At 38.3% G+C, this 27,303-nt stretch overlaps 1 long non-coding RNA gene across 1 annotated transcript in view; it reads right to left on the bottom strand.

The window, feature by feature from the left end:
• LOC140641300 (uncharacterized) overlaps positions 1-27,089 on the bottom strand; it is a 32,355-nt gene extending 5,266 nt beyond the window's left edge. The window contains exon 1 of the long non-coding RNA XR_012037849.1: positions 26,981-27,089. This is a non-coding gene — a long non-coding RNA (uncharacterized lncRNA). The remainder of the gene's footprint in view (positions 1-26,980) is intronic.
• Positions 27,090-27,303: the final 214 nt, after the last annotated feature.

Here is a 27,303-nt window from a genome sequence, read left to right as displayed (position 1 = left end):
AAGATGGAATGCTGAAAGGGACCGAGAAATTCCAAAAAACACATCATGAATATATGTAAGAATAAAATCCCTATCAGTGGGGATGAGGGAAGGTTTCCTAGATAAGTATCCAACATGAGAGGTTTTAAAAAATGGTCTTTAAAGAATGGTTAATAGAGCTCGATGTAATTCAACAGATAATATGCTGCTACCAACTGTGCAGCAGGTCCCATAGTGGAAATTGAGTAATGAACTCTGCACTTAAGCTGGTGGGATGGGGATTGAGAATTGTGGAAGACAAAGAAAAACCAGCTATGGATTCTAACAGCTCTTTGCACTGTCCATCTCTTCTGACTGCATGCTACCTCTGAAGTCTTCCCAAGTTCTACCTCTTATACCCACAAACAACTTTTTGCTTCTTCTCTGTTTCTGACCCTGCACGTATAATATAACTCTTGGTCTTACCTTGTTCTGGCTGTGAGATGAGCGTTTCATCTCTGACCTCTGCCCTGTAGCCACATGCAGACCCTGCCTACCCTTGGTCTGGCTCTAGCTCTAACCAGGAAGCTGCTGAATTAAGAAGCTGCCACCACAGCTTCCGGCTCCAGCATTACTATAGTGTGAAGAGGAAGTTGGGCACAGTTGCTAAGTATTATCATAGAGATATCTCTGGCAGAGGGCATTTGATTTAGCCTGTAAGGATCCAGAAAGGATTCCAAAAGGAGCAGATGCTTGAGAGGGATTATCCAAAAATGAGAGGAAGGATCAGATTGTTTTGCAATAGAACAAAATGTATGAAATCAGGGAGAGATGGGAGCGTGACGCCTTTACACAATGAGGGAATGAATGCAGGGTCAGAGAATGGTGCTTGTGGGCATGGAGAGGAAATGATGCTGTACCTACAGAAAGATACTATGTAGTACTAAGGAGTTTGGCTTTATATAGGAGATGATAATAATTGGCACAAAAGGGCAAAATGCATGAATCATATTAAGAATAAAGTTTATGTATATGGCCATATCATTAAAGTATCACATATAACCTTTGAACTTTAAAATATTCCTGCTTCAATTACTTCCTTGATAAACTCCATACAGCATTTGTTCATAAAGGATGGTATGTGAAAACTTGAAATGGAATTTATAGTATCTATATGGTTATTTTATGCTCATCTGTGTGCTTCTAATAAATCATCAGTATATTGTGGAGGTTGACTTATTCCTGGTTTATTTTCCATTAATATGAACAATTTTGTATTAACTAGAGTTATCTCCTTAGGAACAATTGCTCACATGTGGGCTTCAATGGGCACTGTCAATTATATGAGTTATTCTGCTATTCATGTATCATCCCCAAGACAATTTTTTTTATTTTTCTCTTTTCTCACAATGAAGCATTACACATTCCGCTCTACTAAAAAGTAGGTTAAATGCAAAGAGGAAAACTATAAAAATATCTTAAAAGAGGTTGATGCCTTAAAGGAGAAAGGAAATTAACTTTTTTTGAAGGGGGGATATTAACATTTTGACCATTTGACAATTTCATGGTAATTTCTTAAATGGAAAAAAGATGAAAGATTTTTTTTTTAAAGAAATGACTATCTTTAGTAAAAAGAATGATCTCCACGGTGATTTCTTGCTATAGAAAAGTAAAAAGAACTAAAGGGGGCTTATTATAGCTTTTTGCTCCAGGTAAGACCTGCCCACCAAGAAATAATTTCAGTCCTACTTCCATATGCCATTAACTAATAAACTGTCAATCAATCAGACAAATATATAAAGCATTAAAATAAGTCATCTATTTGTTAAGAATTCTGATAAATGGCTGTAGTGCTATTCATCATTTCTTCACTTGTTTTTAATAGTTTTATTGCATCTGTATATTCTTTAAAAGCACATTTAAAAAAAATTAATGGACTTCTTTTTAGTAGTTTTAAGTTTACAGAAAAATTGAGTGGATCCTACAGAGAGTTCCCACACAGCCCTCATCCTCCCAACCTATTATTAACATCTTTCGTTGGTGTAGAATGTTGTTACGATAGGTTTTTTTTTTTTTTTAAGATTTCTTATTTATTCATGAAAGACACAGAGAGAGAGGCAGAGACATAGGCAGAGGGAGAAGCAACCTCCATGCAGGAAGCCCAATGTGGGACTCAATCCTAGGACTCCAGGATCACACCTAGAGCCAAATGCAGACACTCAACCACTGAGCCATGCAGGTGTCCCATGATAGGTAATTTTTTTTTTCATGATAGGTATTTTTTAAACAAAGTTTTAAACTTCTCTCTACAGCTCTTGGATATTTTCTGTTAGGTTTATTCCTACAGACTTGATATTCTTTTTTTTTTTTTTTTAAGATTTATTTACTTGGGAGAGAGAGAGAGAGAGAGCATGTGAGTGCACACACATGCAGGCGTGAGATAGGGGACGGACAGAGGGAGAGAATCTTAAGCAGACTCCTTACTGAGCACTGAGCCCCACCAGGGCTCAATCTGAGGACCCATGAGATTGTGACATGGGCGAAAACCAAGAGTCAGAGCTTAACTGACTAAGCAACTCAGGTGTCTCTGATATTCTATAATATTACTGCAAATAGTTTCTTCTTTTTAATTACATTTTCTAGATGTTTGGTGCCAGCATATAGGAATGAAACTTTTGTCTTACATCTGACATCATATTAATTTGTGGATTATTTGGGGTTTTCCATGTAAATAGAATCAACTGCAAATATTGACCATCTTACTTCCTTCTTGCCAAACCTTATGCCACCACAGCAGTTAGGACATCCAATGTAAGATTTAATAGAAAAGATTACCTTTCTCTCATTCTCATTTTTAAAGAGAATACTTCTAATATTTTCTCACTTAGTATAATGTTTGCTCTAGGTTATGTATAAATATCATTTATCACATAAAGGAAAATGAGGAAGTAGACCCAACATATATGTAATTGGTATAGTACTGGTATTCTCAAAAGTATGCATCCCCCATAAAAAGGAGCAACTTAAGTATTTAAGAACATAAATCAGGAAAACTTTTTCTCCATATTAAAGGTAATTTACCTTTGACTCTACTATGAACCAACCAACATGAGACATAACCTAGCAAAAAAGTTACTGAGTATCAAAGATAAAGAAAGAAAACTGGTGTGCCAGATAAAAGTTTAAGTCACAATGACTGTTTCAGATTCCTTCCTAACCTTGCTTAGAAGACAGTAAAATAGTGTCCTCAAATAACTCAAAGTCCTCAAGGAAAGAAAGTGTGACTCAAGAATTTTATGCCCAGTAATTACTACTCGGAATTATACTTCTGAACATGGCGGAATCCAGGGAATTCTTCAACAAACTACTTGAGGATTTACTTTCAGACAACTGAGAGATAAATGGAAACACTTTGGCAAAAGGACAAAGTATGCAATATTGAATTCATTTAGCTATGAAAATAGAACAAAAGTTTACGGTTAAAGAAAAACATAAATGTCACAAACTAATGTTAAAGTAATGCTACCTTTAACAAAAGTCAGCACAGGAAATTTTTAAAAAGGTATAGGTTCAAATAATACATATGAGAAAATTCATCTGGCATTAGTATTTTTAAAAATCTTTTCAGGTGGGACACCTGGGTGGCTCAGCGGTTGAGCATCTGCCTTGGGCCTAGGGTGTGATCCCAGGATCCGGGATGGAGTCCCACATCGGGCTCCTTGCAGGGAGACTGCTTCTCCCTCGGTCTATGTCTCTGCCTCTCCCTGTGTGTGTCTTTCGTGAATAAATAAGTAAAATATGTATTTTTTAAATCCTTCCAGGAGATTCTACTATGCAGCAAAATTTAGGAACAACTACCCGACAGAAATCTGACAGTCACTTTCCTGTTTAAGCTTCCATGGTAAATACAGAAAACACTGTTAACTTCCACCAGTCTCAGGACTATTGAACAAGGAGATAGCAGTGGTAACAATCTTTATGTTAAATTGTGTATGAGAAAAAAGTATTTTTTTTCTTCTTGTTATGACACATTGTTTTAACATACAGTCTCAGCAAGAACAGGCTGTTCTTGACTATGAATGTTGCCAATTGTTATAGAAGTCATTAACAAAGTTTACATTGAATAAATCCAGCCAGGGTACTCTGAACCCAGAACATCCATAACAATGATGGAGACTGACAAAAGAACAGTCAGCATGGTACAGACTCAAAACAAATACATTAAAAAACAAAACACAAAACAAAACAACTCAGAAATAATCACCTGTAAGCTCTGGTATCCAGAAATATCCACCAAATTCAAGAATATTTTGGAGGAACAGGGGACTAATAGAGCCTTGACTTTTCTTTCCTGTACCTAAAATTTTCTTATTCCATGGTGGGTTTGCTCATCAGCCTATTTGCTTGTCTGGGGTTTTGCTCTATAGAAGCAGCAAGATCTATTCCAAATATTTGTTGTTGTTGTTGTTGTTTTTAATTTTTTTAAATTTATTCATTCATGAGAGACATGCAGAGAGAGAGAGGCAGAGACACAGGCAGAGGGAGAAGCAGGCTCCATGCAGGGAGCCCTGATGTGGGACTCAAGCCCAGATCCCCAGAATCAGGCCCTGGGCTGAAGGCGGTGCTAAACCGCTGAGCCACCCTAGCTGCCCCTATTCCAAATATTTGTATCAACCCACCAGGCTGGCTACAATTCTGAGCCATTAGTACTCAATAACTTTGTTTTTCTCCTACATTTTCTCTGTATACTATTGGAATAGCTCCTACCATCCGTTATGACGGCTGCCCCTGTAATTCTAAATCATCAGCTTTAGCCATAAAGAATACACATTCACATGTATGTTTGTTTTTCTAGTAGAAAAACTACCCAGTTTCCTTTCTGGAGTGAATCTATCTTTTCAGAGTGACTTGCATACTTTCACATTTTGAGGACTAGTGGATCCTGCTGCTGTGACCTAACCCCTTAGGACTTGCATTTCTCAGCAGCCCCTCTTGCTCCTGGGATCATGGAAACCTGTGGCCACTCACTCACCCTGAGGTTAGCAGACAACTTGGGCTTCTGCCTCCCTGGGGCTTAAGACACCAGGCCCAGTACAATTTCCATTTTTTAAAATGTTTTGGGGCACCTGTGTGGCATGCTCTGTTAAGCAGCTTACTCTTGGTTTCAGCTTAGATCATGATCTCAGGGTCCTGAGATCCAGCCCCACAGAGGGAGTCGGCTTGAGATTCTCTCCCTCTGCCTCTTCCTTCATTCTCTCTCTCTCTCATAAATAAATAAATAAATAAATAAATAAATAAATAAATTAGTTTTAAAAAGAGATAACATCCTTTCTGTGCTTAAAATGAATGTTTTCTGTAGTTGTAAGTGCAGCCTTTTCTATTTTGCATTAAGTCAAGCTTGCAAATTATATTGCTTAAATTTCCTTACCCTTCTGTTTTTTATATCTTTTTTTTTTTTTTTAATTTTTATTTTTTTATGATAGTCACAGAGAGAGAGAGAGGCAGAGACACAGGCAGAGGGAGAAGCAGGCTCCATGCACCGGGAGCCTGATGTGGGATTCGATCCTGGGTCTCCAGGATCGCGCCCTGGGCCAAAGGCAGGCGCTAAACCGCTGCGCCACCCAGGGATCCCTGTTTTTTATATCTATTTATTTTATCAATTTCAAAAGAAATCCAATCATGAAATGGGCAGAAGACATAAACAGAAATTTCTCCAAAGAACATATATGCATGGACAACAAGCATGTGAGAAAACGCTCTGCATCACTTGCCATCAGGGAAATACACATCAAACCCACAATGAGATACCATCTCACACCAGTGAGAATGGGGAAAATTAACAAGGCAGGAAACTACAAATGTTGAAGAGGTTGTGGAGAAGGGGGAACCCTCTTGTACTGTTGGTGGGAATGCAAACTGGTATAGCCACTCTGGAAAACAGTGTGGAGGTTCCTCAAAAAGTTAAAAATAGAGCTACCCTATGACTCAGCAATTGTACTACTGGGTATTTACCCCAAAGATACTGATGTAGTGAAATGCCAGGACACCTGCACCCCAATGTTTATAGCATCAATGTCCACAATAGCCAAACTGTGGAAGGATCCACAATGTCCTTCGACAGATGAATGGATAAAGAAGAGATGGTATATATACACACACACACACACAATGGAATATTACTCAGCCATTAGAAAGGACGAATACCCACCATTTGCTTCGACGTGGATGGAACTGGAGGGTATCATGCTGAGTGAAATAAGTCAATCAGAAAAGGACAATCATCATATGCTTTCACTCATACATGGAATATAAGAAGTAGTGAAGGGGACTATAAGGGAAAGGAGAGGAACTGAGTGGGAAAAATTAGAGAGGGAGACAAATCATGAGAGACTCCTAACTCTGGAAAACAAACAAAGGGTTGCGGAAAGGGGAGGTGGGTAGGTGGATGGGGTAACTGGGTGATGGGCACTGAGGAGGGCACTTGATGGGATGAGCACTAGGTGTTATACTATATGTTGGCAAATCGAACTTAAATAAAAACATACTTAAAAAAATATCAAAAGAGGTGGTTTAATATCACCAACTATGGTTTTGATTTAGTGTAATGTCAGTTTTATCTCTTAAGTCTATACATACTTGGAATTTTATATCTTCCTAGTGAACTAGACCTGGACCTTTTATTATTATTATTAATTATTATTATTATTATTATTACTTTAAGATTTTATTTTTAAGTGATCTCTATACCCAATGTGAGGCTTGAATGCACAAGCCAGAGATCAAGAGTCACATACCCTACCAACTAGGCCAGCCAGGTGCCCCTGGACCTTTTATTATTATTAAGTGTTTTTCTATCCCTAATAGTAACTTTTCACTTTAAATCTTGATAATTCTTATTTTTTTTTAATTTTTTTATTTATTTATGATAGTCACAGAGAGAGAGAGAGAGAGAGAGAGAGAGAGAGAAAGAGAGGCAGAGACATAGGCAGAGGGAGAAGCAGGCTCCATGCACCGGGAGCCCGACGTGGGATTCGGTCCCGGGTGTCCAGGATCGCGCCCTGGGCCAAAGGCAGGCGCCAAACCGCTGCGCCACCCAGGGATCCCCAATCCTGATCACTCTTAAAGCTACATCAGTTTTTGGTTAGTATTTGTGTGGTTTAATTTCTGCCATTCTTTTGCAGAGAGAGAACTTCAAGATCTCCACTCAAAACAATGAGAGTTTACTGAATTCCACAGCCACTTTAGTCAGCACATTGAAACTCAGGTCCAGGGATGCCTGAGTGGCTCAGTGGTTGAGTGTATGCCTTAGGCTCAGGGTGTGATTCCGGGGTCCTGGAATCAAGTCCTACATCAAGCTCCCCAAGGGAACCTGTTTCTCCCTCTGCCTGTGTCTCTGCCTCTCTCTTGTGTCTCTCATGAATAAATTAAAAAATAAAAAACAAAAAACTATCAAGTCCACTGTTATCTGGCTTCCATTGTTGTTGTTGGGATCTAACTGTGGCTCCTTTAAAGGTATGCACTTCAGATATGAGCTCGAGAAACAGGAAGTCCAGCTCAGACAATCCAGAGCAACTGTTCCTAGATCAAAGTCCTCTTTCTCATGTACTGAGATTATGAACCTCCTGGGCTAACCGAGAAACACAAACTTGATCTATAAGCAACTTTAACTTTTTTGGACATCAGAACCTCTTCGTTTTCACCAAGAATTTTTGCTTCAGAAATGAAAAAGTACTGAGATCAAGATTGGTTACCTAATTCATATGCCCTGTACAAAATGAAACCGTGAGGCTACTTATTAAAAATCGTAAGAGGGATCCCTGGGTGGCGCAGCGGTTTGGCGCCTGCCTTTGGCCCAGGGCGCGATCCTGGAGACCTGGGATCGAATCCCACATCGGGCTCCCGGTGCATGGAGCCTGCTTCTCCCTCTGCCTGTGTCTCTGCCTCTCTCTCTCTCTCTCTCTCTCTCTGTGACTATCATGAATAAATAAATAAAATCTTTAAAATAAATAAAAAATAAAAATCGTAAGAAAAAATAAACTCACAATTATATGCAGTGGGAAAAAGACAGTCTCTTCAACAAAATGGCATTAGGAAAGCTGGAAAGCTATGTGTAAAAGAATGAAACTGAACCACTCTCTTACACCATACATAAAAATAAACGCAAAATAGATTAAGGATCTGAATGTGAGACCTGAAAACATAAAAATTTTATTTTTTTAATTTTTTATATATTTTTTTATTTATGATAGTCACAGAGAGAGAGAGAGAGAGACAGAGACAGAGACAGGCAGAGGGAGAAGCAGGCTCCATGCACCGGGAGCCCGATGTGGGATTCGATCCCGGGTCTCCGGGATCACGCCCTGGGCCAAACCGCTGCGCCACCCAGGGAGCCCCATAAAAATTTTAGAAGAGCGCACAGGCAGCAATTTCTCTGACGTTGGCAACACTTTTGTAGATATGTCTCTTGAGGCAAGAGAAACAAAAGCAAAACACTACTGGGATTTCATAAAAATAAAAAGCTTCTGCACAGCAAAGGAAATAATCAACAAAACTAAAAGGCAACCTAAGAAATGGAAAAAGATATTTGCAAATGACATATCCAATCAACAGTATCCAAGATATATACAGAACTTGGGATCCCTGGGTGGCGCAGTGGTTTAGCGCCTGCCTTTGGCCCAGGGCGCGATCCTGGAGACCCGGGATGGAATCCCACGTCGGGCTCCCGGTGCATGGAGCCTGCTTCTCCCTCTGCCTGTGTCACTGCCTCTCTCTCTGTGTGTGACTATCAAAAAAAAAAAAAAAAAAAAAAAGAACTTATATAACTCAACACCAAACAAATTAAATAATTCAATTAAAAATGGGGCAGAAGACATACAAAACAACAACAACAAAACAAAACAAAGAAGATATACAGATGGCCAATAGACACATGAAAAGATGCTCAACGTCACTTATCAGGGAAATGCAAATCAAAACCACAATGAGGGCACCACGGGTGGCTCAGCGGTTTAGCGCCACCTTCGGACCAGGGCCTGGTCCTGGAGACCCAGGATCGAGTCCCACGTCGGGCTCCCTGAATGGAGCCTGCTTCTCCCTCTGCCTGTGTCTCTCTCTCTGTGTGTCTCTCATGAATAAATAAATAAAATCTTAAAAAAAAAAAAAGCCTCAATGAGATGTCACCTCATACCTGTCACAATGGCTAAAATAAAAAAGACAAGAAACAAGTGTAGGAAAGGACGTGAAGAAAAAGAAACCCTCATGCATTGTTAATGGGCATGCAAACTGGTACAGCTACTAGGGAAAATAGTATGTAAGTTCCTGAAAAAAGTAAAAATAGAACTGCTCTATGAGCCAGTAGAGTATTGTAGAGCCAGTAAATACTACTGAGTATTTACTCAAAGAATATGAAAATAACTAATTTGAAAAGATACATGTGCCCCTATGTTTCCTGCAGCATTATCTATAATAGCCAAATTACAGAAATAGCCCAATGTCCACCAACTAATAAATTGATAAAGAAGATGTTGTATATATATAAATAAATACAATGGAAAAATATATACAGTGGAATATTACTCAGCCATAAAAAGAATAAAATCTTGCCATTTGTCACAACATGGATGGAGTCAGAGTATACTACTAAGTGAAATAAGCCAGTCAGAGAAAGACGAGTGCCATATGATCTCACTCATATGTGGAATTTAAGAAACAAAACAAATAAGCAAAGGTAAAAAATAAAAGAGAGAGAGAAACAAAAAAAAAAAACAGACTCTTAACTATAGAGAACAAACAGATGGTTGCCAGAGGGAAGGTAGGTGGAGGGATGGATGAAATAGTTAATGGGGATTGAGAGTACACTTAATCACGATGAGTGCTGAGTAATGTACAGAATTATTGAATCACTATATTGTACAACTGAAACGAACACTGTATTTTAACAACACTGGAAAATAAACAAATAAACAAACAAATAAGAATATCAAGACAGCAGTAGCAAAATGTTAAACCAAGTTTAGGATTTTTCTGAACCTGCAAACCTGTGTGACTTCACAAGTTGCACATCCATGATGCTGGCCTGAGTGAGACAGACTCTGCTTGCTGATGTGCTCTATTACTCTTTGGCACAAACAGAGCCATTTGTTGCATTACGACTTCAATGAAATTCAAAGGAAAAGAAAGCTGACCACAAGAAAGGAATCCTAAAACTTTAGAAAGAAATTGATAACCTTCTTGCAAACATACACAGACTTTTTCTAGAAAGTATATATAAACAAATGAATTGTTACAACTCTCAGCTATTGATTTCGGAAGTTAACTCATCCCTAATTGTACTAAATAAGCAGAAGTGTGACAGTGAAAAGACTCATTTACTACAACTATGAATTTAGAAGAGGGTGTACCGAGGCAGAAGGAAGAAAGAATCCAGAATTCAATTCTGTTTTCTGAACATTTATCTATAACTAACATCCATCCTTTAGATTTCAGTGTGAAAACAATAACTTAGAGGAAATAAATGCATTCTAGCAAGGAAACTGTAGTGGTGAGATCTGTGGAATGTTGGAGTATCAAAGCGAATTAAAATTCAGATATCTAATAAGATACCACGCTTTCAGTAGGTTAGACAAATAAAAAGCAATATCATTCATTCATTCATTCGTTCATTCAACAAATGTTTATTGAGTGCCTACTATGTGTCAAGTAGAGAGATAGTAAAAAATAAGATTGTATATATATGCACTGGAGATTAGTGCTAAAGAGAAAAAAAGTGAGTAAAAGAAATATGGAGCAAAGAGGAATTGAAATATTATTTTATAAATTTTAAAGATTTTATTTATTTGAGTTGTGCCAAGAGGTAGATGACATGCTGCTTGTGAAGGGACTGGCATTACACCTCGCTGCTGGACACAGATGAGAACTTCTGCCAAGATTCAGCAGTTCAGCTATGATCTGTGACTTTGGGGATGTCCTCAGGGGCAGGTCCCCTGTCCCTGAGGGTCATAAGGGATAGGGAGGAAGACAGTTATGCAGAAAGGGCAGGTGATACTGTCGAGGAAGGATGTGTGGACTCTCTCTCTCTCTCTCTCTCTCTCAAATAAATAAAATTTTTAAAAACAAAAAAAGAAATCAGATGTACAGTTTGAGAGATAATCAGGCAAAAATATAGATAAAAAGAAAGGTAAGAAGTAGAGAAACTCAATACTGCTATGTTTATGAAGGAACAGAATGGAAAAGTAGTTTATATACTCTGCTAAGCATAACATAATAAAAATCCCTAAGATAGGGACGCCTGGGTGGCTCAGTGGTTGAGCATTCTGTCTTCTGCTCAGGGCGTGATCCCAAGGTTTGGGATCAAGTCCCACATCGGGCTCCTTGTAGGAAGCTTGCTTCTCCCTCTTCCTCTGCCTATGTCTCTGTCTCTGTGTGTCTTTTGTGAATAAATAAATAAAATATTTTTTAAAATCCATAAGATAAAAAAAAAAATCCATAAGATAAATTTTGAAATTCAGAAAAATGTTGCATAAAACAGAGAAAAGTTTAAAGTCTGTAACTAAGCCTATAAGAAAGAAAAATTCATAGGTGCCAGAAATAAAAGATAATTCATTTCTGGAGTGGGAAATGTATTAAATGCTACTAAGGCAAATTACTGGATACAACTGTTAACACTAAGAGCTGGAGGCTGGGGTGTAATAATCTTAGGAGAACATAACAGCTTTGGCCCTTTCAAAGAAGAGATATGGAACTGATACTTCCTATAATAAGAAATGACCTGTGGGAGAGTTTCCCCTCTGGGTAGACAAACTGTCAAATCAGAGAAACATCAAGGAAGTTTGCTCTGAACAGGACTCTGGGATAGAGATCTCCACTCCCCCACTGAAAAACAAAATGTTAAGTTAAGCTTTCCTCAGATGTGGAATCTGATTTTATTCTATCCCTATGGTGAGAGAACTCTCAGTCTAGTCATTAATATTAATACTGGTGCTGGACGCCAGTGAAAAACACTTAGCGTGCGGGGCAGTAGCAAATCCGAAACTGCTCTATAGGGATACTTCTTCAAAAACGATCACATGAATTTTGTACTTGAGGTTCCCAATAAAAAAGGCAAATCTGCTCAAGATACACAATAAAAAATGACAAAACATCTACATTATGTCCACGAAAACCCAAAAAACAGGAGAATAAAAAAAAAAAAAAAACAGGAGAATAAGGAGCTCTGAGAACTTAGTTCAAAGAAATATTTCTGCAAAATATTTTTTCAAATTATTAAAAAGATGAAATAAAATAAATTTTAAAATTATTATTAATAGTAATAATGAATTTTTAAAAGAAAAATATTAAAGAAAAACAGGAAACAAAATTACAGGATAATACATATGAAAGACAGCACAAAATTTTGATTTAAAAATACATAATTTCTGTGCTCTCTTCAGCAGCACATATAGTAAAAATATGTAATTTCCAAAAGCACCTGACTGGCTCAGTCAGTGGAGCATGTGACTCGATCTTTGGGTTGTGAGTTCAAGCCCCATATTGGGTGTGGAGATTACTTAAAAATAAAATCTGAAATATATATCTTTCTAGAAAATAGAAAAAAATATTTTTTCTATATATAATTTCTAGAAATGAAAAGCAGTGATTTGAATTGAAAAATTCAATGACCTTATTAAAGATTATACACAGCCAAAAAATACCCCAGTAAAATGGATGATGAATCAGAGAAAATTATTCAGAATATATCATGAAATGATAATAAGATGGAAAATAAGGATGAGTGAAGGATGAAGGAATGAAGGATGAAGGATGAATGAAGAATACGACACCTGGCTGGCTCAGTCAGTGGAGTGTGACTTCTGATCATGAGTTTAAAACTCACGGTTGTGAGTTTGAACCCCATATTGGGTATAAAGATTACTTTAAAAAGTAAAGTAAAATTTAATTTAAAAAGAGAGAGAGAGAGAGAGAGAGAGACATGATAGACTGAAATGCCCAATATAGTCTGAAAGGATCTTTTAAATTAATTACTTTTTATAGGGCAGCCCCTCTGCCTGTGTCTCTGCCTCTCTCTCTCTCTCTGTCTCTCATAAATAAATAAATAAATAAATAAATAAATAAATAAATAAATAATATTAAAAAAAGAAAGTTGGTAAGAGAGTAAGTCTTAAAAGTTCTCATTAAAAGGAAAGAAAATTTGTAATTTTGATGGTGTACATTGTATACAGTATATATAAATATCCAATCACATTATATACCTGAAACTGATGTAATGTTAAATGGCAACTATAACCTCATTTTCTAAAAAGTTTTCTCATAGTATTTCGTTAAAGTTTCTCAAGCTAAGATATTTACCCTATGCAGTTCTCTAAGTTCTTTCTGCTTTTGTTTACTGGATGTTGTTACTCAGGGCAACTTTGAAAACTACTTGTTGAAGACAGAATTACCCTCAACCTAGATCCCTGAGTGAGTTCACAGATCAGACTCCCTTTACCTGTTGCCACTACTAGGAAATCCTGCGGTGGACTATTTCATGTACAAAAATTCACTTCTGTTATGTAAATGAAATTGTAAGGTTTATTTGAAGCAGCAACTAACGTTTACCTATATGTTATCACCTTCAAGTGCACCAAATATATTTTTACCAGTGATTAATATTTTTAAAAAAATATTTCTCCATACCCTTAATAGTGTGTTAGAAACTCTTGTGTTGTTTACAAATCAGATAGGTAAGGAATCCATCTTACTGGAGTCTTAAATTGCATTTCCTTTAATGTGACTCAAGTCAAGTCTTTCTATATGTTTTCATACATTAAGAACCATTGGTATTTCCTTCTCTGTGAACTGTCAGTTCACATCCTACGCTCACTTTTCCATACAATTGTTGGGTTTTTTCTTTTGTTTATAATATTAATTGTAAGATCTTTTCCCCCAGATTGTCATTTGTCTTTTAATGTTTTTATGGGATTTGCAGGGAGTTTTTGGGTTGTTTTTTGTTTGGCTTGGTTTCTGTTTTGCTGTGCAGGAATTTTTGGGTTTATATATAATAAGTTTATTAATATTTTCTTTTACAGTTTCTGGGTTTTTCATCACACTTAGGAAAAAGTCTTTCCCACTTCAAGATTTTTAATAAATAATTCCTGAGACCCCTGGGTGGCTCAGCAGTTGAGGCTCTGCCTTCTGCTCAGGGCGTGGTCTTGGGATTGAGTCCTACATGGGGCTCCCCTTGAGGAGCCTGCTTCTCCTTCAGCCTATATTGCTGCCTCTCTCTCTGTGTCTCATGAATAAATAAATAAAATCTTAAAAAATTTTAAAATAAATATTCTATTATATTTTCTTATAGTATGTTTATAGTTTTAATTTTTTTACATTTAAGTTTTTTATCCCCCTAGATTTTATTTTGGTGTGAGGTTTTAGTTAGGTAAAGATTAAATTTATTTTTTTCCCGGATATCTGTCAGTTATTTTAACACACTATTTGCCTAATCTATCTTTGCTTCAAGACTTGAAGTGCTATCTTTGTCAGATACAGATCTTCCCTGACTTATGATGGATGGGTTTATATCCCAATAAACCCAAAGTAAATTGAAAATTATGTAAATTGAAAATGCATGTAATCTGCCTAACCTACTGAGCCTCATACCTTAGCCTAGCGTAGCTTAAATGTGCTCAGAACACTTACATTAGCCTACAGTTGTACAAAATCATCTAGCATAAAGCCAATTTTATAATAAAGTGCTAAATGTCTCATAATTTATTGAATACTGTGCCGAAATTGAGAAATGGAATGCTTTTAAGTTGTTTACTTTCATGATTGCATGAGTGACTGGCAGCTGTGGCTCCCTGCCACTGCCCAGCATCACTAGAAAGTACACATGCCTATCCTGAGAAAAGATCAAAATTGAAAAATCAAACTATGATTTCTACTGAATGTGTAATACACTTGCACCATCATAAGTCAAAAAAATGTAAGTTGAACTGTCATAAGTTGGGGATCATTTACACTGAATTCCAACACGTTACAGCAATTTTCATGTTTTCTATCCTGTTCTACTGATATGTCTGTGTGTTCAAATGCCAGGCTATTTTATCCTAATTATAATCTTGATAAAAATTTTTGAATATCCTGCAGAGAGAGTCCCATTCATTACTTGCCTATATCATAATTTTCCCAACTATTTGGATTTATTTTTTCATGTAAACTTTACAATAAGCTTATCAAATTCTAAATAATATGTAGCCTATTTTTGGAGGAAAGAGGGGGAAAGTACCTATTTTAAACACCAAATCAGTCATTTTTGCTGTTGTTTTACTAGATCAGTATTTTCTAATCATGTGATCACCATTGTTTCTTGCATCTCACTCTGCTTTAGTTGAAATTTCTTTTCATTCAGGAAGTTCTTTTCCTGAAGGTCTGTGAGAAACTGACTCCCCTAATCAGTTTATCTAAAATTCTTTATTTCTCTTTGCTTGTGAATGATGGTTTCACTTGATACAGAATTCTGTTCTGGGGGTGCCTGGGTGGCTCAGTCTGTTAAGCACCTGCCTTCAGCTCAGGTCATGATCCCAGCGTCCTGGGATGAAGCCCCACATCCGGCTCCTTGCTCAGCAGAGGGTCTGTTTCTCCCTCTCCCTCTGCTCCTCCTCCTTGCCTGTGTTCTCTCAAATACAGTCTTAAAAAAAATTCTGTTCTGACAGGTCTTTTCCTTCAGCACTTTGAAAGTATTATTTATTGCTTTCTGGTTTCTGTAGTTGTTGATTCAAGTGTTATCAATGAAATTGTTTTTTCAGGTTATCTTTCAGATTTTTCTTTCTTTCTAAAGTTTTTTTTTTATAGATTTTATTTAAAAAAAAAAGATTTTATTTATTTATTGATGAGAGAACCAGAAACAGGCAGAGACATAGGCAGAGGGAGAAGCAAGCTCCCCGTGGGGTGCCCGATGTGGGACTCAATCCTAGGACCCTGGGCTCATGCCCTGAGCCAAAGGCAGATGCTCAACCACTGAGCCACCCAGGCGTCCTCTAAAGTATTTTGTAGTATCCATCTTTTCCCAAGGTTGCCATAACAGTTTCCTTTTATTTTATTTTTTTTAAATGTTTATTTATTTATGATAGTCACAGAGAGAGAAAGAGAGAGGCAGAGACACAGGCAGAGGGAGAAGCAGGCTCCATGCACCGGAAGCCCGATGTGGGATTCGATCCCGGGTGTCCAGGATCGCGCCCTGGGCCAAAGGCAGGCGCCAAACCGCTGCGCCACCCAGGGATCCCAACAGTTTCCTTTTAATCTGTACATTTTGTGGTATCACTGCAGTGTGTCTGGATGTAGACTTATTTTTTAATTATTCTTCTCCAGTCTTTCTCCATTCTCCTGACTTGGGAATTTATCACATTCATCATTTCCGGAAAATTCTTAGCTATTCTATTTTCATATATAGCCTCTCCTATATTCTCTCTATTCACTCTAAAAATCATTTCAGGGGCACCTGGTTGGCTCAGTTGGTTAAGTGTCCAACTCTGGATTTTGACTCAGGTCAAAATTTTGATCTCAGGGTTATGAGATCGAGCCCTATGATAGACTCTGTGCTGTCCATAGAATCTGCTTAAGATTCACTCTCTCCCTCTCATCCTTCTAAAAAAAGTAATTATTATTATTATTATTTTTAAAGATTTTATTTATTCATGAGAGACACAGAGAGAGAGAGAGAGAGAGGCAGAGACACAGGCAGAAGGACAGGCAGAGAGAGAAGCAGGCTCCATGCAGGGAGCCAGACGTGGGACTCGATCCCGGGACTCAAGGATCAGGCCCTGGGCTGAAGGCAGTGCTAACTGCTGAGCCACCCAGGCTGGCCCTCTTACCAATGTTCAAATATGTCATGTCATATTACTGACTATAGTCACCATGGTATACATTATATCCCTATATCTTTATTTATTGTATAACTGGAAGTTTGTACCTCAAGACCCCATTCATCCAGCTGCCTCCCCTCTGGCAACCACCAGTCTAATCTCTGTATCTATGAGCTTCATTTTGTTTGTTCATTTGTTTTTTAGATTCCAAATATAAGTGACATCATATAGTATTTGTGTCTTTCTGTATAAATTATTTCACTTAGCATAATACCCTCAAGGTACATCCATGTTATCACAAATGGCAAGCTTTAATTTTTTTCATGGCTGAGTGGCTCTATCTATCTACCTACATAGGTATATGTCTATATATATATATATATATACATATATATATATATATATATCTCAGATTTTCTTTATCCATTCATCCATTTAGCCATTCATTTCTGTATCTTTGTAAATAATGCTGCTAATAAACATAGAGGTGCATATCTTTTCAAATTGGTGTTGTTATTTTCTTCAGACAAATACCCAGAAGTGGAATTGTTGGATCATATGGTAGTTCTATTTTTAATTTTTTGAGGAACCTCCATACTGCTTTCCATAGCAGCTGCACCAATTTGCATTCCTACCAATAGTGCACAAAGGTTTCCTTTTCTCCACATCCTTTTCCACACGTGCTCACCAACACTTTTGTAACAGGAAGTTTAAATGGGACAGCTATAGGAAATCAGTGAAATTCATTTGGAGAATAATATGCTGAAGTTAAAACACACATGCCCTGTGATGTATGCTCTGTGAGGAATTTATACTACAGATATATATACATATATGTAAAATGAGTTTTATACAAATATGCTCAGTTCAATATTGTTTTTACTAGAAAAACATTAAACTACCTAAATACCCATAGTAGGTGTTTTTAAAAATATTCTATGACATATGCATGAAAAGACTATTATAGAAAGAATGATAAAGCTATTATGTTATTCTCTTGTTTTTATTTATTTATTTTATTTTTAAGATTTATTTATTTATTTATTTATTTATTTATTTATTTATTTATTCATGAGAGACACAGAGAGAGAGAGAGGCAGAGACACAGGCAGAGGGAGAAGCAGGCTCCATGCAGGGAGCCTGACGTGGGACTCGATCCTGGACCCCAGGATCACACCTGGAGCTGAAGGTAGACGCTCAACCACTGAGCCACCCAAGCATCCCCCTCTTTTTATATGTATAATATAAAGTATACATATTTATGTATTATCAATATATAAATTATTACAACTAATGAGAAAGCTCTATACATACTGGTATGAAATAATCTTGAAGAAGTATTTTTGGATGAAAAAACAACGGGTAGAACAGGATAGGGTCATATACCAACATTTACATGAAAAAAGAATATTATGTACACATCTACATTTGTATATGCATATCATGTTACTGGATGAATATACAAGAAACTAGTAGTAATGGTTGTCTCTGTGGAGGGGGCCTTAAAAGCAAGACACAAAGATGGGGGAAAAAAATCTTTCACCATACAGCTTTTCTTAGCTTTGAAAAAAATTGTTTTTACTATGTACAGTACATAAGATATTAAAAAATAAACCAAAATATAAGAGAACAATAACATGAAGGATGCTAGAAGTTGGGTAGAAACAACTTGAGATATTTTATTTGTTTTCAACTTGAGATATTTTATTTGTTTAAAGATTTTATTTTAGAGAGAGAAAAAACACAAGCAGGAAGGGGCAGAGGGAAAAGCAGACTCCCCGCTGAGCAGGAAGCCATGGACTCTATCCAGGGACTCAAGGATCATGACCTGAGCTGAGGGCAGATGCTTAACCAAATGAGCCACCCAGGTGCCCCTATACTTAAGCTATTTTAAAGACATCTATGCAGGATAAAAATCCAAGTAACCATTGACAGAATAGATATAAAATGTATAATTCTGAAATAGAGTAGAGGTAAAGAAAAGTTAATTACTTAAGCAGAAGGCAAAAAAGTTAGAAACAAATGGAAAGCACAAAACAAGGTATGTAGTAATAATTAAAATATGTGAGAAATTGTCTTTTTTTTTTTTTAATATGTGAGAAATTGTGATGAATAGGAGCTCACTAGTAAAAGGAAATGTCAGAGAGGTCCTTTTAGATTGTCCAGCCTGCCAACCAGCAGAGATGTGAGAAAAGCCACGTTAAACCATTCAGTCCCCAAACTGGCCCAGACCAGGAGAGATCATCCAGTCAACCCACACAATCATAACAATAATAAATGTTAAGCCACTATGTTTTGCAGCAAAAGCTAATTGACAGTGTTGGAATTTTAAAAATTATAATAAAGTATCTCAAGAATTTTATGTCATTAAATTTAAAAACCTTAAGATAATTTTCCAGAAAAAGATTAATTCCAGAAACAGATTAAAACTGGAGAAAAAAAAAAAAAAAAAAAACTGGAGAAAATGCAAATGAACATAAACCATTAATCAAAATACACCCTAATTTAAAACACCAGGTTTAAAGTTTATATGAGACTTGAAAAAACCTCAAATAGTTAATTTCTAGAGAATATTGAAGGAGTTACAAGGCACCTCTGGTATGACTTTGATACAGTATTACACAAGAATAGATGGAGAGGGATGCCTGGGTGGCTCAGCAGTTTAGCACCTGCCTTTGGCCCAGGGCGTGATCCTAGAGTCCCAGGATCGAGTCCTGCATCGGGCTCCCCTCAGGAAGCCTGCTTCTCCCTCTGCCTGTGTCTCTGCCTCTCTCTCTCTCTGTGTCTCTCATGAACAAATAAATAAAATCTTTAAAAAAGAGAGAGAGAATGGAGAAATGAAAATGAAAGTTCAGTCCTGCTGATAAACACAGATGAAAAGGCCCAAACAAAAATTGATAGCAAATACTCACACAATATTATATGTCAATTATATCCCAATAAAAGGAGAGGAAATGTTAGCAAATAAAATCTAGCATATACACATTCATACACAGAAAACACTTATGTGTATATGTATGTTTATAAATACATTATGATCAGCAAGATTTTATAGCAGGAATGCAAAGCACATTTAACAATGAGAAAATCTTTAACATAATTTCCTTATTGTATTCATTAAAAGGTTTAAAAAGGAAAGCCGTTAAACCATCTCATTAGGTACAAGCAAACAGAAAAAAAAAAACCTCTCAGATGACAATCAATGGACAAAAGCTTTCCTAATCTGAAGGAGGATACTGTGCAGCTTTTTGACTTTTAGCTGTCAGCTTTATTCCTGCACTTGCTTTTTCTCTTCTATCACATGGGGGCTGGAAGCCTGACAATTCTATTTCCCTTGCTCCCTTGCTGTGGTTTGGTTGGGTTCTGCCAAGGGCAGACAATGGTGAGGATTTGAAAGGTGGCAGAGGGAAAGAAGCCATTTGTTCCTTCTGCTCCCAGCCCCAGCAGCAGGAGCAGCTGAGCCAGCTGTGCCCCAGCCGCCCAGAAATACAGCGTTCCTGGGCTCTGAGAACCACTTCCACCTTTTAGCTCCTTCATCTTTTCAACAACTTTGTAGTCAGTTCCCTGTGTTAATTACCCTTTGATATTCCTAAAATGGTTTCTGTTTTTCAAACTGGTTAATAACTGATACAGACAGCAACAAACATCATTAATATTGGTGAAACATTAAAAGATTTTCCTGTGAAGTCAAAAATAGGACAAAGATGACTGCCCTTACCCCTTCCAAGGAATAGTGTACTGGAAGCCTCAGTCTGAGCAACAGGATAATTACAAGGAAATGAATTATAAGGAATTAAAAGAAGACCAGAGAACTGTCAATAGAAAAAATAGGATGTTTGGCAATACTTCATGGTGCTATATTAAATCAAAATTGATTGCATATTTATAAATGATATCTGAATGATTTTCAGAGAGGGCTCTTTGGTGTCTTTGCATAAGGATCATAACGTGTTTTAAAGGATCAGGGTACCACCCTATGACCTCATTCAACTTCAATTACTTCCTTTGAGTGCCCTCTCCAAATACAGCTGCACTGGGGGTTAGAGCCTGAAAATGGATTTGGTGGGGGGTAGGGGGGCAGACATTCAGTCCATAATGAAATGTCTACCCTGAAAGAAGGTGAGAAGCTAGGCTGCTTATGCTTGCATTCTAGAAAAACTGAGGTAATCTTAATTGCTTTTAAAATCAAATGTCTTCTATTAAAGAGAATAACTTTGAATAACTCAGATAAAGGGCATAAGTCTCACGGAAACCAGAGACTGAAGCCAAAATTCCAAAGGATTTCATGGGAACTAGAAAGCCACCAGGGACCAAGACTGCTCTATGTTTATAGTCTATGGGCAGATTCTTTATATGGTGCTGTAGGTTGGGCAGACAATGAAAGACATGTCTCATACAATTACTAAGCTGAAGTTAGGGCGCACTTCTAACAAATACTCCATTCATTCATGCATTTAGTGTGTATGTGTATATATATATATATACACATATATACATATATATCCATACATTCACTCTCTACTTGACAAGAAAATTTGCCAAAGGATATTGAAATGTAAAAGTCCAAAATAATATTTATAAATTAATGTTTAATTTAGTTTTATAAAACTGTACCCAACCTGACACTGAGTCATGAGTTACCAAATATAGAAGTTATATTTTGGGGATCCTTTAGTGGCTCAGCGGTTTAGTGCCTGCCTTTGGCCCAGGGCATGATCCTGGAGTCCCGGGATCGAGTCCTGCATCGGGCTCCCTGCATGGAGCCTGCTTCTCCCTCTGCCTGTGTCTCTGCCTCTCTCTCTCTCTCTCTCTCTCTCTCTGTGTGTCTCTCATGAATAAATAAATAAAATCTTAAAAAAAAGAAGTTATATTTCATAACTATAAAGTCTTACTTTTTATAAGGCCACATCTTGTAAAGGGATCCTCATTATATCATTATTTTTTAAAATTTTGCTTCCAGGGTAGTTAACATACAGTGCGATATTCGTTTCAGGTGTACAATATAGGGATTCAACATTTCCATATATTAATCACTACTCATCAAGATAAGTGTACTCTTAATCCCCATCGCCTATGTCACCCATACTCCCACTAACCTACCCTCTGGTAACCATCTGTTTGTTCTCAAAAAAAAAAAAAAAAAAAAAAAAAAAAAAAAAAAAAAAAAACCATCTGTTTGTTCTCTATAGTTAAGACTCTTGTTTCTTTGGTTTGCCTCCCTTCCCCCAACCCCCCACCTTTGTTCACTTATTTTGTTTCTTTAATTCCACACATGAGTGAAATCGTATGGTATTTGTTTTTCTCTGACTGGCTTATTTCGCTTAGCTGAGGGGACACCACAGCTCTACTGCCACTCTGTGCTCTAACCAAGCCACTGTTCACATATGAGCCACTGCTTCACACTCCATGCCTGTTGTGTCTGTCACAGCTGCTTCACCTGGGCCCCCATCCCCTTTCCCTCAGGCTGCTGCTTATGCTGGTACTGCTGCCCTACATGCCCATCTTGGCCCTAACACTTGGGCTGGGGCTGGCCCAGAAGCTGTCACTCTACCTGGATAATACTTATTGCTCTGCTGCTCTGCCCTACCGTACTGTTGGACCTTGTGCTTTAGCTTCTGCTTTCAACCACAGTTATCCTCTCTGCCAGTCAGCAATACCTCACTGTTACTGCCACTCTCCCCAGGTTTCTAGTGCTCATCTTTTGTTTCTAAAATAGGTAGGGAAACAGTTACCTCTTCCCTGTTTTCTGTCCTCCTATAATCCTATGTCAGGACTGCTTGGGGTCTAAGGTGTTACACAGTTTAAAAAAAATTTTTTTTAACTTTTATTTATTTATGATAGTCACAGAGAGAGAGAGGCGCAGAGACACAGGCAGAGGGAGAAGCAGGCTCCATGCACCGGGAGCCCGATGTGGGATTCGATCCCGGGTCTCCAGGATCGCGCCCTGGGCCAAAGGCAGGCGCCAAACTGCTGCGCCACCCAGGGATCCCTGTTACACAGTTTTAAAGAGTCTTTAGTATTATCTGCACACTTCCCTGCCCTTATACATACTCCAACTGGTGCTTAGGATGGTGACAGAGCTTATGGGGAGGTTGCGCCAGAGGCATTGCACTGTTCCCAGCAAACCTCTTAAAATCGCAGGCCTTGTTACTTAGTTTATGCTGTCGGGCTTCCTTCCCTGAGATTGTGCCATACTTTTCCCAGGAGCTGCATAATCCACTTTTCTTTTACCCAGTTCTTCAATCAATTTGAATTCCTATCATGAACACAATTTAAATATTATCCTAGAAGATGCATTAACTTGTGGCTCAGTGAATATGAATAGATCCAGTGGTAACTGTGGGCCTCACCCCACACTAAAATATGGAGGACAGTCATGCCGCATGCAGGATTTAAAAATTCTCATTTGGCTTTATCAGAGAGAAATAACTTTTCTATAATACCAACTATTCATCAAATACATACACTGTACAGATGCTTCTAGTACATTGAGAATAAAACAAGGATTTTTCACCTTCAAGCAGCTTACATCTTAGTGAGAATACAGACAATAAGTAACAAATAGAATAAGTAAATTATATATTAGCAGGTGATGACTACAGAAAAATGGGAACAGAACAGGATAATCAGAAATGGCAGTGGTATATGTGTTGCACCTGTGTGAGTGTATGCATGCAGGCATGGGCACAGCTGTAGTAGTAAACCAGGTGGGTAGAGCAAGTCTCATTGAGAAAGACCTCTCAGCGGCCGAGATAGCTCAGTTGGGAGAGCGTTAGACTGGAGAAAGACCTCTCACTAAGGGAAGACATGGAGGAAGAAAGGAAGTCAGCGAAAGAAAAGAACATTTCAGGTAGAGGGCACAGCCAGAGCAAGAGTGTGCCTGTGGTAATGGAGTAATGTGGTAAAAGAGGCAAATGACTGAAGGGGAGAGTAGAAAGAGATAAAGAGATAAATTATCAGATCCATACTCTGTTGGAGTATCTCAGAGAGATAATGGGATGTCAGATTAAGTAGGACCTTCAGCCTGTTGTTAGAATTTTGCTTTTACTCCAAGTAAAATGGGAAGGTTATTGGAGGATTCTGAACAAATGATATGGTCTATCTTACCTTTTAAAAACTCATTCTGCCTCTTAACATGGGGTTTAGGATAGAGAAAGAGAGATCATGAATAAGTTACTGGGTTAGTTCAGGTAAGAGAGAATGGTGGCTAAATCAGGGTAGTAACCAAGGAGGTAGTGAGTAGTCTGATTCTGGTAATAACTGATGGGAAAGTCAAATAGGTATTCCTGACAAACTGGATGTGAGAGATACACAACAGTCAAAGAGCTAACTCTAAGATTTTTTTTTAGATTTTATTTATTTATTTATTCATGAGAGACACAGAGAGACAGACAGAGAGAGAGAGAGAGAGAGAGAGGCAGAGACACAGGGAGAGGGAGAAGCAGGCTCCATGCAAGGAGTCCGATGTGGGACTCGATCCCAGATCCTGGGATCACGCCCTGAGCTAAAGGCAAATTCTCAATCGCTGAGCCATCCAGGCGTCCCAAACTCTAAGATTTTTGACTTGAGCAGATAGAAGGCCAGAGTTGTTCAGGATGCCACAATACCAGGATGGAGAAGGCTGCAGTTGGGTCAGGTTTGAAGAGCAAGATCTGGAGCTCTGTTTGAGACCTGTAAAGTTTGAGATTTCTATTAGATATTCAACTGGAGATGCTAAATAGGCAGTTGGATATCTAAGTCAGAAATTCAAAAGAAAGGTCTAAGCTAGAGAGAAACCTTTGAGAGTTGTCAGATTAGAGGTGACATTTATAGCCCAGGGAACAGATGATATCATCAATGGAGTGAATGTGAACACAGAAGAAGAGAAGGCCCAGGACTGATCCTGAGGTACTCCAAAACTAAGAAGGTAGAGAGAGAGAGAGACAAGACCAGGTTAGCCAGAGGCTGAAAACAAACAGCTAGGGAAGTAGGAGGAAAACCAAGAGTGTGGGATCATAGAAGTCCAGTGAAGAAAGTACATTAAGGAGGAGGGAGTAATCAGTGTCATAAATGCTGCTGGTCAGGTTAGATGAAGACTGAGAACTGATGATGGGAATAATACAGTGAGGTCTTTTGATGGCCTTAACACAAACAGATTTGGTGGAGCATTGTGGGCAAAGCCTCATTGGAGTATATTCAAGAGAGGGGAAGGGGGGATCCCTGGGTGGCTCAGCTGTTTAGCACCTGTCTTCGGCCCAGGGCATGATCCTAGAGTCCCGGGATCAAGCCCCGTGTCAGGCTCCCTGCATGGGGCCTGCTTCTCCTGCCTGTGTCTCTGCCTCTCTCTCTCTCTCTGTCTCTCATGAATAAATAAATAAAATCTTTATTTTAAAAAAAGAGAGAGTGGAGGGATCCCTGGGTGGCGCAGCAGTTTGGCGCCTGCCTTTGGCCCAGGGCGCGATCCTGGAGACCCGGGATCGAATCCCACATCGGGCTCCCGGTGCATGGAGCCTGCTTCTCCCTCTGCCTTTGTTTCTGGCTCTCTCTGTCTCTCAGTCTTTCATGAATAAATAAATAAATAAAATCTTTAAAAAAAAAAGATTAAAAAAAAAAAAAGAGAGTGGGAAGGGAAACATTGGAGAAAGAGTTTACAGATGGCCATTAAAAAATTTAACTGTAAAGAAAATGGCCAGTACATGGAGGGGAAAGTAGGTCAAAAGAAGGCTTTTGTTCATTTTATTAAAGACGATAGAAATAATGGCATGTTTGTAGGCTGATGGAAATGATTTGGTGGAGAGGGAAGAATTGCTAACATGAGCCAAGGAGCAGGTATGACTGCAGCAATGTCTGTTACTAAGTGAGAGGGGATAAGATCTAGTGCATATGTTTAAACAGAATAGAACGAGTTCATCAATGATAACAAGCCACTTTGGAGGATTTTATGTTTTATGTAGAAAATTGCATTTTTCGGGGATCCCTGGGTGGCTCAGCGGTTTAGCGCCTGCCTTTGGCCCAGAGCTCAATCCTGGAGTTCCAGGATCGAGTCCCGAGTCGGGCTCCCTGCATGGAGCCTGCTTCTCCCTCTGCCTGTGCCTCTGCCTCTCTCTATGTCTATCATGAATAAATAAATAAAATCTTTAAAAAAAAAAAAGAAAATTGCATTTTTCAATCTAACTTATATTGATTGTAAGAAAGCACAGTGTTTGTCAGATTAATGGAAAGTCACCTTTCTAGGTTGGTAGTTGTGCCCCCAGACATCTTCCTCCCAGTACTCATCCTGCAAATACATGTCTAATTCCAAGAGTGGAGTTCATGCCCCAGATATATTTGGGGAAAGTCAAAGAAGGCCAAAGACTATCTTTTTGATGGTCATTAACATTCAATTCTGGTTGAAGATGTTCCAGTTAGATTAAAACATCAGAAGGAAAGAATCACATTTTATAATCTATTGAGTTCCACTTAGGACTAGAAAGAAAGAAGAAAGAAGCAATTTTCTATTTTGAGCAAATGCACAGGGTGACGATGAGTCAAGTAAATTAGCTAAGAAACAGTGCTAGGAAGAAGGAGAGAAAATAATTTGCTATTTTTTTTTAAAAAATGGCTGGGGTGACAATGATTTAATTACTTTAGCTAAGAAATGAGTCGTGCTTATGGTATCTTTTAGGGGAGAGGTCTGGAGACTTGAATCTAGGACAAATCTGGAAGCTTGACAGCAAGCAGAGAAAGAAACAAAGATTTGATAAATGGTACAAAATGATATTGTCATCTGTATCTGTCTTTCTGGGGAATCATTGGGAATGGTAATGAAAAGTTCAGGGGGCAGCCCAGGTGGCTCAGCGGTTTAGCACCGCCTTCAGCCCAGGGCCTGATCCTGGAGAACTGTGATCGAGTCCCATGTCAGGCTCCCTGCATGGAGCCTGCTTCTCCCTTGGCCTGTGTCTCTGCCTCTCTCTCTCTCTTTCTCGTGAATAAATAAATAAAATCTTAAATTAAAAAAAAAAAAAGTTCAGGGTGCTATGTCCCACATTCATGTCTTCCTGTATCCGTGTCAGTCTGTTAAAGAAGTCTGCTGAGATAAAACCAATGGACAAGAAGCAGAGAGTGTATCATCTCAGGCCAAAATAGGATTGGAGGGGATTCATTTGGAATAGACACAGTAGAAACGCAAAGGAAGGGACGCCTGAGTGGCTCAGCGGTTGAGTGCTTGCCTCTGGCTCAGGGTGTGATCCTGGGGTCCTGGGATCAAGTCCCACATCGGGCTCCCTGCATGGAGCTTGCTTCTCCCTCTGTATGTCTCTGCCTTCTCTCGTAAAAAACACACACACACAAAGGCAAGTTCAGTGATATGTAAGTCTTCATCTCTATTCATTTTGTTTGTTTTTAAAAAGATTTTGAGAGAGAGAATGGATGAGAGCAAGAGCAAGAGTGAGACCAAAAGAGTATACAAGCAGGGGAGGGAGCCAGGCAGAGGGAGAGGGAGAAGTAGGCTCCCTGTTAAGCAGAAAGCCGGATGCAGGGCTCGATTCCAGGA

Source organism: Canis lupus, chromosome 10 (assembly GCF_048164855.1).
Source record: "Canis lupus baileyi chromosome 10, mCanLup2.hap1, whole genome shotgun sequence".
Classification (NCBI taxonomy): Eukaryota; Metazoa; Chordata; class Mammalia; order Carnivora; family Canidae; genus Canis; species Canis lupus.
The sequence above is the reverse complement of the archived record's forward strand: the minus strand, read 5'-3'. Positions and strand labels throughout refer to the sequence as shown.